Source organism: Scyliorhinus torazame, chromosome 23, assembly GCF_047496885.1.
Source record: "Scyliorhinus torazame isolate Kashiwa2021f chromosome 23, sScyTor2.1, whole genome shotgun sequence".
Lineage (NCBI taxonomy): Eukaryota > Metazoa > Chordata > Chondrichthyes > Carcharhiniformes > Scyliorhinidae > Scyliorhinus > Scyliorhinus torazame.
The window spans coordinates 50,192,482-50,204,905 of record NC_092729.1 but is presented as its reverse complement, the minus strand read 5'-3'; positions in this window follow the sequence as shown (position 1 = coordinate 50,204,905).

The following is a 12,424-nucleotide window of genomic DNA, read 5'->3' as shown; positions in this document are numbered from 1 at the left end:
TCTCTGTGTGTCCCTCGCTCTCAGTGTGTGTCCCTCGCTCTCTGTGTGTCCCTCGCTCTGTGTGTGTCTCCCTCGCTCTGTGCGTCCCTCGCTCTCTGTGTGCCCCTCGCTCTGTGTGTCCCTAGCTCTCTGTGCCTCCATCGCTCTCTGTGTGTCCCTCGCTCTCTCTGTGTGTCCCTCGCTCTCGGTGTGTGTCCCTCGCTCTCTGTGTGTCCCTCGCTCTGTGTGTGTGTCCCTCGCTCTGTGCGTCCCTCGCTCTCTGTGTGCCCCTCGTTCTGTGTGTCCCTCGCTCTCTTTGTTTCCCTCGCTCTCTGTGCGCCCCTCACTCTCTGTGCGTCCCTCGCTCTCTGTGTGCCCCTCGCTCTGTGTGTCCCTCGCTCTCTGTGCCTCCCTCGCTCTCTGTGTGCCACTCGCTCTCTCTGTTTGTCCCTCGCTCTCGGTGTGTGTCCCTCGCTCTCTGTGTGTTCCTCGCTCTGTGTGTGTGTCCCTCGCTCTGTGCGTCCCTCGCTCTCTGTATGCCCCTCGCTCTGTGTGTCCCTCGCTCACTGTGCCTCCCTCGCTCTCTGTGTGTCCCTCGCTCTCTCTGTGTGTCCCTCGCTCTCGGTGTGTGTCCCTCGCTCTCTGTGTGTCCCTCGCTCTGTGTGTGTGTCCCTCGCTCTGTGCGTCCCTCGCTCTCTGTGTGCCCCTCGCTCTGTGTGTCCCTCGCTCTCTGTGTGTCCCTCGCTTTCTGTGTTTCCCTCGCTCTCTGTGCGTCCCTCACTCTCTGTGCGTCCCTCGCTCTCTGTGTGCCCCTCGCTCTGTGTGTCCCTCGCTCTCTGTGCCTCCCTCGCTCTCTGTGAAGGGGCTGCACCCTTTTTTGGGCGAGCCTTGAACTTGGCCCCAATCAATTGGGCCGTTTCTTGATGGTTCCTATCGATTTCATCCAATCAAGGGGTGGGTGCCCTGATTGCTGGGCGTGTCCTAGGTGGCCGTTGGCCTTCTTTGTTCTGGTCTCCTCTGGCGCCGGGGTGTCTGCCTTAGTATCGGTTAATCAAATGTTACTCTTTTGATCCCGGAGATGGGCCATTAGTATGCTAATGCACCTACAGTTTTTGGTCTTGTCTGGGAGCTGCGGCTCCAATCAACGGACAAACCCTGAACCTGCTTGTTTTCTCAGTATTGTCCAATTTCCCTGCAATCCTTACAAAGTGTCCATTTTGTAATCGGGAAGTGGCCATCCCAGATGGCTACAATACCACACTTAGTACTTCCTGGCGCCGTATCCCTCTATATCCATCTTATCCATGTATTTGTCGTTAACCCCTTTGAACCCCGTTAATATATCTGCTTCGACAAACTATTCTGATAATGCGTTCCTGGCAATCACCACCCAATCTAATAAAACCTGTCTCGCACATCTCCTCTAAACATTTCCCCACTGACCATAAATCCTCCTGGTGCCTGACTCCTCCACCCAACAGTAGAGTGCCTGCTCATATACTCTATGCACGCATCTCAAAATATTTTATGCCTTACATCGGTTCCAAAAAAATGAAAGATGACTTTTTATACTGATATTCTCCAGCCTTATTCATCAACCTCCGGCGTTCTGATCAAAACAGTCCGGGTGTTTTCAGCCTTTTCCCATAGCTAACACCCTGCAGACCAGACAACATGCTGGTAAACCTCCGCTGCACCCTCTCTCAAAGCCTCCCCATCCTTCTGTGGACAAAAATCGTGCTCAATGATTCAAGTGCGGCCACACATAGGTTGGAAACAACTGCAGCATGAATTGGCAGTTCCTATGCTGACGTACAACAGCGTTATTCTTTAAGTTGGCTCGCCACTTACCCAGAGAGCTTATATTCATGGCCCTTTTCTGTAACTGTGTCTCCCAGTTCACCAGCGAGCTTATATACCTGAGCTATAATTCTGTAACTGTGTGCCCCATTTCCGCAGCTAGCTCTGATTAATGTCTATTGAATAGAACATGTGTTCTATTGCAGTGTCTCCAAGTTCTATGGCTTTGTATTTTTATGGAAGTATTATATTTATTTTCAATTATTTCATTACTTTGGTTATATCGTTTCCTCTAAGTTGTCATCCAAAATTAGGTCCAAAAATTATATTTCTTAATGTTATTTAAACTTAGTCTGAGCTTCGCTCACCCTGACCCCGATGTCCAATAGGGAAATACACTCAGAAGATCACCAGCAACTCTTGCAAATAATTCAAATCTAGAAGGTATATTTGCAAGTTGACACAGCAGCCTCATTCACAGAGACAGCCTTTTAAAGATAATATCCTCTGCAGCTGAAAATTCACAGCGTTCTGGGGTAGAGAATTCAGAACATCCCAAAACCTCTGAAATAAATAATATGCCCCTTTTTACAGACGTCAGTTGCTGCCAATTATTTCAAGACTGTATCTTTCAGTACCCGGGTTAGTGTCTGTACAAAAACGTGGATAAGTGACTGAAATAGCAATAGTTAACAAACAAAATTAGAGCAGAAAGACTGTGTCTAGCTTCCGGCATTATTAATCTTGTTTGTACATATCCTGAGTATAAATAATAGATTAAATGACTCCAGCCACAAAATCTAGCTTGCGGGTTACAAGATGGCAGCCATGACAGAATCATGAATGCAAGATTGTCACAGTTGTAAATGGTGACAAAGCAAGAGTAAAATACAAATAAATGGAGCATGAAAATAAACTCGCAATACTAAAATCATCACAGGGAGCTTTTGCAATTAATTATGAAAATGAGAGTGGTCACATGGAAGGTCGTCCCTTGTTAACAGTTGATGGTGCATTTGTCAATTAAAATAAGGAAATGACAAACGTGCTTTTTAATGACTGTGTTTCAGTATTTACAAGAGAGGAAGAGTTCAAAATGCCAGCGATACGAGGAGACATATTATTGAAACAGGAGCAGGGTCTGGGCAAAATTCAGATATCTAGGAACCCCACTACCGGGTGATTTCCCTCCAAGTCACTCACCACCCTGACTTGGAAATATAGCCACAGTCTGTAACTGTTTCTACTATTTCCCAACAAGCTTCACTTAATAACCCGTGCTGTGGCTGTGTCTCCAAGTTAAAAATCTTGCGTATTTACATTGCCCACACAATGTAACTGTGTCTCCTATTTTCATAGCCAGCCTCTTCACACAGTAATGGTATCTCCATGTCCCCATATAACTTAAGTACCTGAACATCATTCGATAACTGAGTCTCCCAGTTCCCAAGCTAGCTGAGATACATGAACATTATTCTGTATCCGTACCTCCTTGTTTCCCAGGGAGCATATATAGAACAAAAAACAATATAGCACAGGAACAGGACATTTGGCCCTGCAAGCTTGTACCGGTGATGATACCATTCTTGGCCAAAATCCATAGCACTCCCTAGTGCTGAATCGTTCTATACCCAATCTAGCCATGTTTTGTCGATATGCCTTTTGAACGCCATGAAAGTACCTGCTTCTACGACCTCACCATGCTGTGTGTAATAAACCAGCCTCGCAGATCTCCTCTACACTTTTCCCCACTGACCTTAAATACATGACCCTTGGTGACAGGCACCAACTTGGAATAGAGTTCCTGCCCATCCACTCTATCTATGCCCCTCATAATCTTGTAGACCTCTATCAGTTCGCCCCTCAACCTCCGGGGTTCTAATGAAAACAGTCCTTGTCTATTCATCCTCTCCACAGAACTAACATCCTCCTGACCAGGCAACATCCTGATAACCGTCCTCTTCACACGCTACATCATTCTGGCAGTGGTCGGCCAGAATTGTGCGCAATAATCCAAGTGCGGCTTTACAGCTGTTCCATATAAATGAAGGATGACTTGCCAATTTTTATACTGATATTCATCAGCCTTATTCATAACATTGGTCCGTCACTTCGTCAGAGAGCTGGTATACATGACCCTTATTCTGTTACAATGCCTCCTAGTTCACCAGCTAGCTGATATTCATGACCTTATTCAATAACCGTCACTCCTCGGTGCCCAGCGAGGTTACATACATGACCCGTATTCTGTGTGTCCAATTTCCGCAGCTAGCTCATATTAATGATATGTCTTCTATTGCAGTGTCTCCAAGTTCTCTGGTTATGTACTTTTCAAAGAATATTATATTTAATTTCAATGATTTCGAACCTTTGTTTACATCGTTTCCTCGAAGCGAGCTCCTGTAGAACAATGAACACGAAGATGACCTTCGGTCCTCCAATGCTTTCACGGTCATGATACCACACTTAGCACTTCCTCGTGCCGTATCCCCCTATATCCATCTTATCCATGTATTTGTTGTTGACTATTTTGAACGCCGTTAATATATCTGATTCCACAACCTCATCTGATAATGCGTTCCAGCACTCACCACCCTGTGCAATAAAACCTCCCTCGCACACCTCGAAACTTTGCCTCACTGACCTTAAACCTATGCCTCCTGGTGGCTGACATCCACTCAAGAGTAAAGTGCCTGCTCACCCACTCTATGCATGCTCCTCATAATCCTTTAGGCCTTACAGCATACATTCAAATACATGAAGGATGACTTTTTGTACTGATATTCAACGGACTTAGTCATCATCCTCCGGGGTTCTGATAAAAACAGTCCGGGTCTATTGAGACTCTTTGCATAGCTAGCATCCTGCAGACCAGGCAACATCCTGGTAACCCTACTCTGAACCCTCTCCCAAAGCCTCTCCATCCTTCTGGGGACTACAATTGTGCTCAATATTCCAAGTGTGGCCTAACATAGCTTCGAAACAACTGTAGCACGAAGTGCCAGTTTGTATGCTGACATACATCAGCGTTATTCTTTAAGTTGGCTCGCCACTTACCCAGCGTGCTGATATAATGGCCCTTATTCTCTAACTGTGTCTCCCAAGTTCACCTGCGAGCTTATATACATGAACTTTATTCTGGAACTGTGTGCCCCATTTCCGCAGCTAGCTCTTATTAATGTCATGTTTTCTATTGCAGTGTCTCCAAGTTCTATGGCTATGTATTTTAATGGAAGTATTGTATGTATTTTCAATTATTTCATAGCTTTGGTTATACTGTTTCCTCTCAGTTGTCATCCAAAATTAGGTCCAAAAAATTATATTTCTTAACGTTATTTAAACTTAGTCTGAGCTTCCCTCACCCTGACATCGATGTCCAATAGGGAAATACACTCAGAAGATCACCAGCAACTCTTGCAAATAATTCAAATGTAGAAGGTATATTTGCAAGTTGACACAGCAGCCTTAGTTACAGAGACAGCCTTTTAGAGATAATATCCTCTGCAGGTGAGAATTCGCAGCGTTCAGGGGTAGAGAATTCAGAACATCTCAAATCCTGTGAATGAAATAAATATGCCCCTTTTTACAGACTTCAGTGGCTGCCGCTTGTTCCGAGTCTGTATCTTGCAGTATCCTTCTCCCGAGTTAGTGTCTCTACAGAAACGTGGATAAGTCGCTGAAATAGCAACAGTTACCGCGTTTGGGTAAAACAAAATTAGAGCAGAATGACTGTGTCTAGCTTACGATATTATTAATTTTGTTCGTACAGACACACACAAAACGTTTGAAGAATAGATTAAATGACGTCAGCCACAAATTGAACTTCCGTGTGACAACATGGCAGCCATGATAGAATCGTGGATGCAGGATTGTCACAGTTGTAAACAGTGAACAAGCAAGAGTAAAGTACAAATAAATAGAGCATGGAACTAAAATCGCAAGGAATACTAAAATCATCACAGGGAGCGTTTGAAATTAATTATGAAAAGGAGAGCCGTCACATGGAATGTCGTCCTTTTTTAACTGTTGATGGTGTATTTGCCAATTAAAATAAGGACATGACAAACATGCATTTAATGACTTGGTTTCAGTATTTACAAGAGAGGAAGAGTTCAAAATGCCAGCGATACAAGGAAACAAATAATTGAATCCGGAGCAGGGACTGGACAAAATTCAGATATCGAGGAAACCCACTACCTGGTGATTTCCCCTCCAAGTCACTCACCACCCTGACTTGGAAATATAGCCACAGTCTGTAACAGTTTCTACTATTTCCCAACAAGCTTCACTTAATGACCCGTGCTGCACCTGTGTCTCCAAGTTAAAAATCTTGTGTATTGACATTGCCCACACGATGTAACTGTGTCTCCCATTTCCCTAGCCAGCCTATAGACATGGCTCTTCATTCAGTAATGGTATCTCCATATGCCCACATAACGTAAATACCTAAACATCATTCGGTAACTGAGTCTCCATGTTCCAAAGCTAGCTTAGATACATGAACCTTATTCTGTAATCGTATCGCCTTGTTTCCCAGCGAGCTTATATAGAACAAAAAACAATATAGCACAGGAACAGGACATTTGGCCCTGCAAGCTTGTACCGGTGATGATACCATACTTGGCCTATATCCATAGCCCTTCCTCGTGCTGTATCGCTTCATACCCAACTGATCCATGTATTTGCGACATGCCTTTTCAACGCCGCAAAAGTATGTGTTTCTACAACCTCCCCTGGCAACGTGTTCCAGCCACTCTATACGCTGTGTGTAATAAACCTGCCTCGCAGATCTCCTCTAAAAATTTCCCGTCTGACATTAGGTCCACGACCCCTGGTGGTAGACACCACCTTGGGATAGGGTGCCTGCCCATCCATTCTATCCATGCCCCTCATAATCTTGTAGACCTCTATCAGTTCGCCCCTCAACCTCCGGGGTTCTAATGAAAACAGTCCGAGTCTATTCATCCTCTCCACATAACTAACATCCTCCTAACCGGGCACCATCCTGATAACTGTCCTCTTCACACTCTACATCATTCTGGCAGTGTGGCGACCAGAATTGTGCACAATAATCCAAGTGCGGCTTTACAACTGTTCCATATAAATGAAGGATTACTTGCCAATTTGTATACTGCTATTCATCAGCCTTATTCATAATGTTGGTCCGTCACTTCACCAGCGAGCTTATATACATGACCCTTATTCTGTTACTGTACCTCCCAGTTCACCAGCTAGCTGATATGCACGACCTTATTCAATAACCGTGTCTCCTCGCTCCCCATAGAGGTTACATACATGACTCGTATTCTGTAACTGTGTGCCCAATTTCCCCAGCTAGCTCATATTAATGTATGTCTTCTATTGCAGTGTCTCCAGGTTCTTTGGTTATGTATTTTTCAAAGAGTATTATATTTAATTTCAATTACTTCGGAACTTTGGTTACATAGGTTACTCCATGTTTTCATGTAAAATTAGGTCTAAAAACATATTTCGTCACGTTATTAAAACTTACTCTGAGCCTCCCGGACCCCAGGGATGAATGTCCAAAAGGGAAATACACTCTGAAGATCAGCAGAAACAATTGCAAATTATTCAAATCTATAAGATATATTTGCAAGTTGACACAGGAGCCTCAGTCACAGCGACAGCCTGTTAAAGGTAATATCCTCTGCTGCAGAAAATTCACAGAGTTCTGGGGTAGAAAATTCAAAAGATACCAAATCCTCTGAAATAAGTAATATGCCCCTTTTTACAGACTTTACTGGCTGCCCCTTATTCCGAGACTGTACCTCCCAGGAACCAGATTATCTAGTTTCCAGACATGACCCGAAATGTGTAAATGCATTTCCCAGTTCCCAGCTGGCTTATATATAAGGCCTTGATTCTGTAATTTTTTTTCTGCTACTTCTCCAGTCAGCGATACACATTATCCTTATTCTGTATCCGTTTGCATGCATGACTCTTATTCTGAACATAGGCCTCTCAGCTTCTCAGTTGGCTAATACACATCAACCCGACCCTGCGCATGTCTCTGTTCCCCAACTCAATTATCTACCTGTCCCTTATTCTGATCTTGTGCCTCCTAATTCTTCATTAATCTGTACACATGACCGTGATTCTGTCTCTGTACCTCCGAGTTCCCCTTTGAACTTATCTCGCCAACCTTCCTTCTTAACCGTCTTCACTCGGTCCATCGTTACTTTTTATACTTGAGACTTATTCTGCACCCGTGCCTCCTGGTTCTCCAGCTAGCGTATTTACATTACCTAATTCTGGAAGTTTCTCCAAGTTCCCCAGCAAGCTTATCTTCATGATCCATATTCTGTAACTGTGTTTCCTTGTTCCCCAGCTAGCTGTGATACATGACCCTTGATTTGTAACCATGTCTCATTGTTCCACAGAAGCTCACTTGGAAACAATGAACACGAAGAGGACCTTCTCCTCCAAGCCTTTCACGGCCATGATACCACACTTAGCCAAAACCCTCGGCACTTCCTAGTGCCGTATTTCTCTATATCCACCTTATCCATGTAGTTGTCGAGATCCATTTTGATCGTCGTTAATAGATCTGCTTTCACAACCTCATCTGATAACACGTTCCAGCCACTCATCATCCTGTGTAATAAAACTTGCCTCGCACATCTCCACTAAACTTTTCCCCACTGACCTTAAACCTATGGCCTCTGGTGGCTGACTTCTCAACCCAAGGGTAGTTTGCCTGATCCTAATTGTACATAATATGGGCCATATGCCAGCTGGCATATATACACGAACCTTATTCGTCACTGCACCTCCTCTTCCACAGTGCGATTATTTACATGGCCCCTATTTCCGAGTCAGTCTAAGTGACGTGAATGAAGATCGTTCTTTCGACCTAATTTTGGTGAACAATTTAGAGGAAAATTTGGAAGCACTGCTCTGAACTAATTAAAGATAAATCAAATAATCATGGCAAAATACATAGCCGGAGAACTTGCAAACACAAGATTGGAACAAAGTCATTGATCTGAGCTAGCTACGGAACTACGAGTACAGTTACAAATAAGGGTCAGGTGTATAAGCTCACTGAGGACCAAGGAAACACAGTTACAGAGGAAGAATCATGTTTCCAACTAACTGGAACTAGGAGACACTGTTACAGAATAAGGATTATGGATATATCCTCGTTGGGTAACCAGGAGATACAACTAGGGAATAATATACCGAGCTAGTTGGGGAACTGGGAGACATAGGTACATACAGAAGGTAATGTATATAAACTTGCTCAGGAACTGGCTGACACATTACTGAAAATGGTTCATGTATAGAAGTTACCTTGGGAAGCGGGAGATACAGTTACACAATAGACCTCATGTATATAAGTTAGCCTTTCACGGCCATGATACCACACTTAGCCAAAACCCTCGGCACTTCCTAGTGCCGTATCCCTCTATATCCACCTTATCCATGTATTTGTCGAGATCCATTTTGAGCGCCGTTAATAGATCTGCTTTCACAACCTCATCTGATAACACGTTCCAGCGTCATATATATAAGCTAGCCGGAGAACTCAGGGTCGCAGTTATAGAACATGCGTAAGGCGTATAAGCACAATGGTGAATTGGGAGACACCGTTACACAAGAAGAGTTATGCATATTCACTTGCTGGAGAACCGAACTGGGGGTCAGCGAGCAGGTTATTACTGAGAGTAAGTGTCACTTGGTCGCACTGTCAGTGGGTGGCACAGGAACACATTGGTTAGCACTGTTTCTTCACACGCCAGGGTCACAGGGTCGATTCCTGGCTTCGGTCACTGTCTGTGCGGAGTCTGCATGTTCTCCCAACGTCTGCGTGGGTTTCCTCCGGGAGCTTCGGCTTTCTCCCACGGTCCGGGGATGTGCAGGTTAGGTGGAGTGGCCATGCTAAATTGCCCATTATGTCCAAAAAGGTTTGGGTGGGGTTACTGGGTTGCGGGGAGAAGGTGGACTTAAAGTAGGGTGATTTTTCTAACGGCCTGTGCAGGCTCGATGGGCCAAATGGTCTCCCTCTGCACTGTGAATTCTATGAACTTGGAGGCACAGTTAACATTGCGTGTTTCATCTCTATAAGCTAGCTGCGGGACTGTGAGACACAGTTGCAGAATAAGAGTATGTATGTAAGTTCGCTGGGGAACTGGGTGACAGTTTCAGAATAAGTGCCACGTATTCATGGTCGCTGGAGAACATAGAGACACTAGGGGACATAGGTACACACTAAGGGCCATGTATATACGCAAATGGGGAAATTGGGAGTCACGGGTACATAATAAGGGTTAGTTAAACATGCTAGCTGGGGAATGGGAGACCCGAGTACAAAATTAGGGTCCTGTATATAAACTAGCTGGGAAACGAGGCACGACAGGCACAGAATAAGGGCCTTGTCTAAAAGGTAGATGGGAACTAGCAGACACAGTTACAGAGTAAACCTTACCTATGTAAGTTAACTGGGGAACTAGGCGATACAGGTACGGAGTAAGGGTCATGTACGTAAGTTAGCTGGGGAACTAGGAGACAAAGTTACAGAATGACAAGGAGCCAGCTATAGAATAAGGGTCATGTATATAAGCCAGGTGGTTATAGAAGATACAGTTACAGAAAACATGTATATACTCTACCTGGAGAACAAGCAGACAATGTTGCAGAATAAGAATCCTGTACAAAAATTAGTTGGGTTACAAAGAGGCAAATTTACAGATAATCGAGCTGGGGAAAGTCTATACACGTTACAGGATGGGTGTCATTTTTATTAGCGAGGTGGGAAACTAGGAGACAGATTTTTTAAAAATATAATCATGCATATTACCTAACTGTTACCAGAAGACACAGTTGCAGAAACTGGGTCATTTGAATAACCTAGTTGGGGACCTCTGAGACAGTTACAGAATAAGGGTTATATGTATAAGTCATACAGAGAGCCAGGCGACATAGTTACAAAATAAGGGACAGGTATACTATGTGTATGTGGAACTAGGAGCCACATTTCAGAATGAGGGTCATGCATATAATTCAGCTGGGGAATTAGGAGACACAATTATAGAACAGTGGTCTGTATCTCAGGTATCTGGGTTCTACTGATTTCAGGAATCTGCAGTGTTTGTATCTCCCCCCTTGAAGACCCTGAAATGGGAACGGTCTGTTGGTGGGGAGTTTTCACGTTCGAACACTATTAATTTCACCATTAGTGACACCCCGACTGAATTTTTTTCAGTCCCTGCTCCTGTTCAATAATAGTTTCTTAGGCTCCCTGACATGGAAACCGCGCCCTCAATGGTGAAAACTGTAACACATTCATCCTACATGTTTTTCATCACTTTATTTTCATTGAGAACAGAACCATTTTGAATTTACAAGGAGCCACATTCTCTCCGACCACTCTCCTTTTCCACATAAAACTACACATTTTCTGTGAATGTTTTGTTTTCACTTGCGAGTTTATTTCAATACTCCATTTTTACGGATTACACTATCTACTTTGTCACCCTTTACAGTTGCAACCATCTCCAGACATGTCTTTTCTGGCTGCCACGTTGCAACCCCAAGTTGAATTTGAGGCTGGGTTCATGAAAGGTTTTCTTCATACTCCATCAGTTTATATCAGGAACAGTGTTGATACTGTAAACTGCAAAGTGTTCATCTCTAATACATTACCCAAATGTGTAATATTCATCTTAAAGTGGCATCTCCACCCGTTTCTGTACACTATGCGGGGAGACCGATATGAGGTGATACAATCTCAGTGTAAGGGGCAGGCACTAAAGACTAAACCGAGGGGAATATTATTTATTTCAGATGATTTTGGATCTTTTAAATGTTCTACCCCATATGTCTGTGCATGTCCAGCCGCAGAGACTATAACCTTTGACAGGCTGTCTCTGTAACTGAGGCTGATGTGTCAACTTGCAAATGTATCGGGTGTATTTGAATAGTTTGCAAGTGTTTCTGCTGATCTGCTGAGAGTATTTCACTGTTCGACATAAGAACACAATAAAAACATAAGACCCAGAGAGAGGAGTAGGCCATCTGGCCGCTCGAGCAGCTCCGCCATTCAATTAGATCGTGGGTGATCTTTTTGTGGACTCATCTCCACTTACCCTCCCGCTCACCATAAACCTTAATTCCTTTACTGTTCAAAGATATATCTATCTTTGTCTTAAAAACAGATTCAACGAGGCAGCAATAACTGCTTCACTGGGCAGGGATTTCCACAGATTCACAACCCTTCGGGTGAAGGAGTTCCTCCTAAACTCAGTCTTAAATCTGCTGTCCCATATTTTTAGGCTATGCCTTCTAGTCCTAGATTCACTCAGCAGTGAAAACAACCTCCCTGCATCTATCCTATCTATTCCCGTCATTTGTTTCCAGAAGGTCCCACCTCATTCTTCCAAATTCCAATCAGTATAGTCACAGTCTACTCAGTCTCTCGTCAAAAGACAAGCGTTTCAACTCCGGAATAAACCTGCTGAATCTCCTCTGCACCCCTCCAGTGTCAGCACATCCTTTCTCAAGGAAGGACACCAAAACTGTGCACAGTAGTCCAGGTGTGGCCTCACCAGCACCTTGAACAGCTGCAACATAACCTTACTGTTCTTTAAATTCCATTCCTTTGGCAATGAACGACAACATATCA